Consider the following 9,810-nt stretch of genomic DNA (forward strand, 5'->3'; position numbering starts at 1 on the left):
TTATGGATTTTATGGTATTTTATGTTGTTTTATTATGAGTATATTGATAGTACTAATATAGTGTCTCTTGTTGCCTCTTCGAGCCGAGGGTCTCCTAGAAACAGCCTCTCTGCCCCTCGGAGTAGAGGTAAGGTATGCGTACATATTACCCTCCCCAGACCCCACTTGTGGGATTACACTGGATTGTTGTTGTTGTTGTAGGTTGTCTTCATCATATTCTTTGGGTGCGACATTTTCCTGAACCCTATAAAAATATAAAATAATTCGTGTATTGGACTGCCTTTGCCTACATTGGCGTATATTAAGTTACTATTTTAGTTTTAATACCAATTGCTATTACTACTTATTAGAGGGTCTGTTTAATAGCGAAAACTACATAAAAATTGAATTGTTATAGAAGAAATCTTAGGCGAAGGTATAATTAATTAGATTTAAAATATTAGTCCTTGAGGTATTACACGTGTGGACTAGTGTATCCGTGTGGAGATATTGTCAATGGCTGTCCGGTGGGGACCAGTTTGAAATGATAGTTTCCCTATTCCCATTTCACACGTAATAACTCCCGTTTGCACAAAATTGTACGGTTGTCGTTTAGTTGATTTATTTTTTACTTTCCGTTCCCTTTTCTTTGGCACATTTTAACTTTTCAAGCCTCTTAAAAAATAATAAATGAATTATATAATTTACTATGATCCTCATATTATTGATGTATATTTTATTGAATTTAAAAAAATAATTTAAAATAATTAATAAATACTGTGGGTATAACAAAAAAAATTTATCTTTTCTTGATATGCGTAAAGTGACAAGTAAAAATAAAAATCTATTTTTAATATATATGTCAAGTAAAAATGAATGAAGGGAGTACTAAGTATTAGTCCCTCCGTCAATCGTGGTTACTAAAAATAGTTATCTCAAATTATTTGTCACTTTAGAAGTTCAAAACAAAATTGATTATCTTTTTCTTTTTTATTCTTAGTAATTATTATCATTGGAGACTACAAACACGTTAATTATGAATAATTTTGTTCAAATACTAATGAAGAAAGATTAAATATTAAAACATGAATAATGGTAAATTAGTCTAAATTCCATCGTAATTAATTTTTCTTAAGGGACGTGTACACGAGAATCATGACAGATAATGTGAGACGGAGTGAGTATTATACTACTTTCTTTTGGTTTCCTATCTCGTGTCCAATACTCGTATTAGGAACTAATTAAATCCAAATTCGCTCTAAAAAGTTTTACATTGGGGCTAAAGCGCTACCCAATAAAGACGATTTTATATGTCTCGAACCCAAAACCTCTAATTCAGAATCAAGAAGTACTTACCACTCCACTACATTATTTGTTTATTTTTTACGTACTACCACTATGTCGTATGTGTGCAAGAATACAGTATTCTTAATTTTTTTTTAGGTTTTTTGACCATTTACCTAACGAAGAAGAAACTATTTGTTCGTACTCAATGTTTCACACTAAATATGCACTTTATAATAAAACTATACACGAGTTAGATATATCTAAATGATCAATAAAATAATTATATAAAAATTTATATCTTGCAATTGCTTATTAATTTGATATTAGTGCTGCGTATGTATATATTTTCTCCCGTAAGGATCAGGAACTATTTCGATTGCACGGTTTAAGAGATCATTTAGTTATTAATTATGCAAAAATCATAATATAAGAGTTATTTATACAATAGATAATAACGAGTGGATTATTATACAATAATTAGTAATATAATAATTAATAATAAAAAGAGTTATGACGTAGAGATTACTTACTTTAATTTAAAGGGTATATTTGTCTTTAACCTGTATAAACCATGTGGAATGGTGTTGGCCAAAGTAGATAGTCGTAATGAAAGAGAGGTATTTCTGCATTAATTTTAAGAAAATTTATCTCCTGTAGCAAAGCTTTACACCTTATTTGTTATAAATAAAAACTTTTTTAAATTATTATTTTCTATAGCTATCTTTTAGATTTTATAGCAAAATATATTTTTATGGTCACTTACTACCATTAAGTCATTAAATACGCTGCCGTTTTCAATATTTTTTGCTCCAAATTTCTCTCCCCAGCTATCTCCTTTATTAGCGCCATTGTCTTCCTTAATTTTCAATATTTTTTGCTCCAAAAAGTTGTGATAAGTGTTAAAGTTTTTGGGTTTTTGACCAGTTAAAGCTTCTTCTTTTTTCTCTTCAATGATTTTTTTTTATATAAAATATTCACCATTGTTAGGTTTTCTGCCGAATACCCACTAAAGCACTCAATTTCGAAGGGCCATGTTTCGATACTATATAAGCTTTGTTAGGTTTTCTGCAGAATACCCACTAAAGCACTCAATTTCGGAAGGGCCATCTTTTGTTTGCAAATCACTCAAGAGGAACCTGTATTTGCAGGTTCATCACCAACTATTGAAGTTGAAAGGAGAACAAAAATATGTAGTGACCCTAATTATAGATATATTTATATGTATTCGATTTTGAATACATTAATTTTTAGTTTGTACAGTGGTTTCCTCTTCTTATATTTAGATGTATTTATATATATTCGATAAGGCATAAACTAATTTTTATTTTGTACAGTAATTTTTTATTGTTGTATTTTGATGTATTTGAGTTCATACAACAATATTTTTTTACTGTTGTATTCATTTGTATTTTCAACCTAACTGTATCCGTCTGTATTTAAAACAATAGTACAGTGAAATACAGTAAAATACTCTCAATACAAACAGAAAATCAATGAATACAACCAATGAAATATACTCAATAAAAACGTAATACCATGTATTAGGAATAAATAAAATATTGTCAATACAAAAATAAACTTGAATATATTGAATACAATTGTTAGATACACCAGAATACAAGCACTATATTTATTATGAAATATGCAGGCAGTAGGTTAATATTACAAGTTGTATCCGGCATAAATACATGATGTATTCATATACAGAAAATCGAATACAAACACTAGGTTTATTATGAACCTCGAACAATGTCAAAAAACAAAAAAAACTCGAACTGTATCAGAAAAAAGAGGGACCAAAACTCTGAAGAATGCTCTGTTTTTTTATGTTTAGCGTCTAATAAATTTTCTCATTAATTGGATTAATAATGTTGTGTGTTATAATTGATTTAGGTGAGTTATATTAGGACTGCATCCCATTAAAATAGTAGCTTTTCGTTATCAAACAATTGGAGAGACCTATTATTACGTTGTATTCATGAATACATGGTATGAATACACGTGAATACAGCTGGACTGCCCTATTTTTTAGCCGATTTTTGCTACTGTATTCATGAATACAGTAGCTCGAATATATTGAATACATTACCATAACAATTGAAAGGTAGATACGGAAAGTAATTATGTATATAATAGCTATAGAAAGTTAATAGCCACTAAACAATAGTCATTTCTACAAATTCCTCTTAATTTTATAATGTCAGGGTAACAGTAGACCGAAGGTATAATAACCGGCAAAAATAATCGTTTACTCATAATATAAGATTATTTTTGGCCCTTTTTCATTTATTTATAGGGATTTTTACCTACCTATACCATATATCAAACCTTATTACCCTCAATGTTTAAGGTATGTGTTTATTACATTTAAGCATACCAAATTACCATTTCTATACCATAATTCAAATTAGGGATATAATTAAGGGTTCATTTATATTAGGCATAATTATAGGACTGTATCTTCCCACTTTCACTTTCCTTTCATCTCAGCTGTTCACAACACACACACAACTCACGATGCTCCTATGCTTCCTCTCGTTGATCATCCCCAACTGTCCACCACCGTCGAAGAATATCATATTTTCAGATTCACAAGAAAATTTTAAATTCTTTGATCGAACTGCTTGAATTCCCACTGGCAATAATAATGGCAGAGAGTTCGAAATTCTTTGACCTCTTTTTTTTTTGGGCAGTGGTTGAATGTTACTGGTTAACACAGTCGATTGAAACTCGAAGAAGAAGAAGAAGAAGAAGACATATTTCCAGAATTTGTAGATATTTTGTAGTCAAATTGTAGTCAAATTAGAAAAATTGTAGATAAATTGTAGACTGTTTTTTGCAGAAGATTTTGTAGAAGCTTTAGTCGTTTTGGATTTGTGAAAACAGAAAATAATGCATCTACAATCAGAATACAAATAATCTACAATTTATCTACAAGATATCTACAAAATAGATACATTGAATTTTAATATCCAAATTCTCATTTCAATTGTAGCATAATTGGCATTTTCGACATAATTGTAGAAGATTTGTAGAAGTTTTAGTCTTCCCAATCTACAATTCATCTACAATTTATCTATAATTTATCTACAATATATCTACAATTCTACAATTTAACTACAATTTATCTACAATTTCTGGAAATACGTCTTCTTCTTCTTCTTCTTCTTCTTCTTCTTCTTCTTCTTCTTCTTCTTCTTCTTCTTCTTCTTCTTCGAGTTTCAATCTAAAATTCAGTCAAAACCAAGTCTAATCTTCACCAAAACCCCTCAAAATTGAGATATAAACTCCTAAACATATTCCGAATTATTTACAACAACACCCAATCCAAACAAATAATGATTTTTGAAAACCCAAATTTGAATTCAAAGCTTTCAAGCTTTTTAATGGCTATCAATGGTGGAAAATATATGGAAGAACAGATGAAGATGAAGAACAGAAATCTCCTTTCCGTTTGATTACTGGAGCTTCAGTAGCTTGCGTTTTTTGAGAATTATAGTTGAGTGAGAGAAGACAGATCTCTTTCCATTGAGGAAGGAGAGAATTACGCAACAATTCGAATTTAATGTTGACAGAATCACACGCAGATCTGGTGCCTTCATTTTAGAGCATTTTTTATGGCAAAATCTACCTATTTTTGGATTGGTATATAATTTGTAGTAAAAGTATGGACTACACGGGTAAATAACAAATTATGAACATTTTTGGTTTCATATATGGTATAGATAGGTAAAAATCCCTTATTTATAACCAATTTATTTTCTTAACTCACATGAGGGCCTACACTATGGGCCCCACAGCCTTATCTGAACTTTTGGAGTACAAATACATTACTGGACCCAAATGTCATCCAATAGCATCCATGGGCCATGTTACTATTGACACCTTTTTATTTCATATTTTCCATATCAATAAACAATTTTCTCAAAATTAAATGCAAACAATCATCAAATTAATACAAAACAAATGTTTTTTCTATTAAAACATTTATGTATATATGAAACTAGGGGCTGGCATCAGATTTAAATAGAAAACCTATTACCAATGGACTTTTTCACCTAAAAAAAAAAAATAACTTCATGTGCATCTCACATGTCATTCTCAGAAATTTGAAGTTGCTGAAAAATGAAAATGACGGGTAATTTTCGAAACTAATTGAGAAACAAGAAATAGGAAATATTTAAAAAATATAAAAAGAAAATAAGGAGAAATACAAATCAGTAGAAACACAGCTAATTATGATGGGCTGATGGTAGGCAACAGTTTGAGTAAGTGCTATTTTTACAACACAATTCAAGAAATACGTAGTATAAAGTTAATTTTGAAGTACATTGTGATGAAAAGAAATATTAGGAAATTTATATGTTGTTAAAAGATAAAATATTTGGATGGTTTTTTGAGTTTATAATGTGTCATATACGCTTCAAAATTTTCAAATATCCTTTTTTTAATTTAACACAAGTTATCTTATAGGAAAAATATACCGTATTAATTTCTTGAACTCATCAAATTTAAGACAAAGTAGCACAATAGGTGCGGAGTCTACTTTGCACGTATCATCTTTCAGCCTTTCGTCAATTGGTTTGAAGACAAATTATCTTGATTCGTCTTTGACTTCAATTCATCATACTAGAAAACTCGAACAAATATTAAAGAATCTTATCGCCTAAAACTCTATCAAGAGAGAGTATATATATAGTTGAAACATTGTTGTGAACTATACATGAATTTATCAACACAAGACTATAATGAACGAGTGTTGATTGATGGCCAATAATTTAAATTTTTATTTGTTGAAATAATTTCATTTTACTTGTTTAAATGATATAGAATGGACCAAAGGAAATTGAATTGAGTTTAAAGCACACAGAGAAAGGAAAACAGCCAGGGAAGGAAAAAGGAATGGTCCCCTTAAAGTTAAATGGACACTTGGCAACAAGCTATTCCATCTTTTGTCAATCTTTTTCTTTTATTTTTTCCTTTTTTTATTTTTGTAAAACTCAATAAATTGTACACAAATTTCAAATTTTATCTGATTTTGGATTTTTGGAAGTTAACTTTGCCTGGCGGTCATGTTTTCTTTAGGAGAACAATCACAAAAAAGAAAGTGCCATGTGGGCCCTTCTTTATTCTTTGTTGGTCGGCCACGTGGACCCCACTTTAAATATTTTTAAAAAAATGAAAAAAAAATTATAATGATTGAGAAAACAGTTTAATTCCCTAATTCATACTATTTATAGTTAAAAATTACGTAAAAGCTTGTAAAATATTACTTCTTGCGGTCCACTCTAATTGATTTTTGGTTATTTTTATATATATTAAAAAATTTATCTTTTAGCATTAATTAATAATAAATTGACCATATTAAACTTGACTTATTCAGTAAAAATACAACAAATACTCCTAGACTGTTTACTACAAGACAACTTTGAAAAAAAAATTATTTCTTTCTTGATATCTAAAAAAATTAAATATTATGAACCAAAAAAAAAGACAAAAAACTCAATTAAAGTAATGGAGAGAGTAATAGTATGATTCTTGATAGAGTAAGTAGTATGACAAAAAATTAAAATAATTTTGTGAATTAGCCTGTAAAGCTACCATAGTTTGTTAAAAAAAAATTATTGCATAGAGTGTATGAATATGTAAACAACAATTTATTGTGTTTTCGACTTCGCTAAGTAATATAAAGCACTGTACTAAATAATCAATTTTTTAGGATTCATTTTATATGAAGAGATTAGATCAATTTTTCACATGTAAAATAAAATATAGCATATAAAATAAAGTAATTGGTCTTTGGCTTTTCTAATTGAGTAAAGTGCAGTGTACTTGGTATGGCCTTTAACTTTTAGCCATGGACCCTAACAAAAAATGGAATCAGAAATAAAATGCTAAAGACGAAAAGGAAAAAGAAAAAGAAATGAAATGCTATTAAACATTACCCCTATTGTCAAGCAACCAGAGCAATGGTCAAGGTATCTATTCAATTTTTTTTTGACCCAAAAACCAATTTAATGCCAAATGGAATCTTTTTTAGGTTTAACTGGACCAATAATACATCGCAATTTAATTGTAGTATTCGTGAAATCCAGAGATCTTTGTCGAAAAAAAGAAGAAAGAAAAGTGATCGTATGAACTATGAAAAAATAATCTACCAATTAATAAATGTGTAATATGTATTCAAAATAAACTTTTCTCAGCAAATCTTCTTAAATTGACTAGTTCGTACTTCAGAAAATATTGTTTGTGATTCAACTTCAAAATATTATTTCTCGTTCCTTCTCTTTGATAAGAATAGGGATTTGAAATAATACAAAGGCAAAATACATAATTTACTTAAATCTCTCTTACACACTTGTTAAATACGGAAATAATATTACACACCAAAACTTTTAAAAGGGTGTCAATTACACACATCTTTTGCCATGTGTCGCACGCGTATATTACACATAAAATAGGCGCGTGAAAACTACAAAATTCATCTGAAATTAAGTTTTTTATTTTATTTTTCCCTTTTTTAACAATTTTCTTGACAAATTAAAGAGAAAAAAATATAACCCACGTCTTCTTCCCCAACCCACACCCCAGCGATTCCTCCCCCCGGTTTCGTCTTCTTCCCAACCTCCATCCTAATTTTGTATACCCCTCATATTTCGTCTCTTCAACCCCCATGACTAAGAAGAAAAAGAAAAGAGAAGCTATTGGGTCTTGTAAAAATCACCATTATTGACCTTTTGAAAAAGCTTGAAAATTTAATCGGGTCTTGTTGATTTTGGTGTTCCATGACCTAGGAAATTAGTTTGAATTCGTGATTATTGTTGAATAAAAATTTACTTAGGTGATTAATTTTGATAAAATTCAAAAATCACCATTAACAAGTTTGAAGCTTTGGGTTTGAGCTTGATTTTGAAATTTCTATAAGGATTTATGATGGATGTTAAAACTTGTTAAAAATCGGGCAAAGAGTTGAATCTATAGTTGGGGAAGAAGGTGCTTGTAGTGGAAGGGTTGGTGGTAGTATGGTGGTGGTAGAGAAGATGATGGGATTGGGGAGATGAGGAGGGGGTGGGATTTTTTTTTCCGTATTTTTTTCTTTGGGAAGATGAAGAGTGGGGGTATGGGTAGAGGTTTTTTTCAGTTTTTTTTAATGATTTATGACACGTGTCAGACGTTGATTGGTGCGTGTAATAACAATCTTTAAGCATATGTGTCAAACACCGAAGTGGTGTGTAATTGACACATCTTTTAAAAGTTTTAGTGTGTAATATTATTACCTCTTTAACAAGTGTGTAAGAGGGATTTGGGGACAAAGTCGATAGGTAAAGTATGTATTTTGCCTAATACAAATTCCTCTTCATTCTGTTATGCTCAGCGAAAGAACTGCCTAAGCATACTTTTTCGGATCCAAACTTCTTTGTTCTTTCTAAGTCTTTTTCTTGCATAGAAGAATGCAACTGTTGCAAAAATCGGTATATTAATAGTAGGCGACATCCCCTCTTTATTTCTTCACCGCGGGTTCCCGCATCATTTTCTTGAAAAGATATTATATCACCGTATGATAGTTTAAAATGAGTAATATTAACCATTCCATTATTCACACAAACCCTTCAATGACTTATCAGATGCCTTGTTTGGGGAATATTTCACAAAAATGGAGACAAACCAGGATAATGTCCGATCTTATTTCTGGATTAAGTAGAAAAGGGATATATGAAGTTCGTTCCCTTCCTCTGTGCATCTCTTTGGTGGGTAAATCTCCATAAAAAGAGACAACTTTCATGTAGTTTGTGATTGGATGTAGCTGTTAAAATTTTCTCTAGAATAAATCTTTATCTTAATAGATCTCTTCTTGTTCCTCAATCTTTGGAGAATACGGTGTTGTATTACTCTTTTCCAAACATTTCCTAAAAGTAGACGACAAGTTTTAAATTTGAATGCAGGCAAGGCATATCTCGTTGAATTAGTCTTTTTCGCCACATCGCGTATAACAGGAATCTAACCTCTCTGGTGCTGGTGGGCAGATGTATAATGCACTACTTCGATCCAGCAACTTATTAGGAGTAGGTTTTGGCTTGCCGCTTTCTTCTCATTAGTCAGATAAGTTTTTCACCCTTTCCCCCTTTTATATAATAATAAGGTAAGCTTCTAAAGCTCATTTCTTTAGCTGGTGCACAGGAGCACACTTTCGTTTTTCCCTTTACAAGGGGCTTTCATGAAAAGGGATTTCCCGCCAGTAGTCTTCTCTTCCTATCACTTCACTTCGTTCTAGAAATCTGATCTCACCGGGTCGGGCGAAGGGGAAAGAAGAGATGGGTGATCTAGGAACAACAACGAGAGAGGGCTCGTAGCCTCCCCTCTCACTCTTCCCCACACCTATTTGTTCACCCGAGATTCAGAACTTTTTTTTAATGAATAGATAGAGGCATGATACATTCCGAAATATTGTAAAAGTAAATAGGCTCTTTTCGCCCCCTTTTCGATGTCTGCCTGAGGACAAATATTAATGTTTTAGAAAGGGATGTTCACCTTTTGTAACAAATA

The 9,810-nt window shown here is 30.8% G+C and overlaps 1 pseudogene; it reads right to left on the reverse strand.

Annotated features, from left to right (window-relative positions):
- Positions 1-7,534: 7,534 nt before the first annotated feature.
- On the reverse strand, positions 7,535-9,248 carry LOC138878832 (small ribosomal subunit protein uS4m-like; annotated as a pseudogene).
- Positions 9,249-9,810: the final 562 nt, after the last annotated feature.

The sequence above is a fragment of the Nicotiana sylvestris genome, chromosome 1 (assembly GCF_000393655.2).
Source record: "Nicotiana sylvestris chromosome 1, ASM39365v2, whole genome shotgun sequence".
In the NCBI taxonomy this organism is placed as follows: domain Eukaryota; kingdom Viridiplantae; phylum Streptophyta; class Magnoliopsida; order Solanales; family Solanaceae; genus Nicotiana; species Nicotiana sylvestris.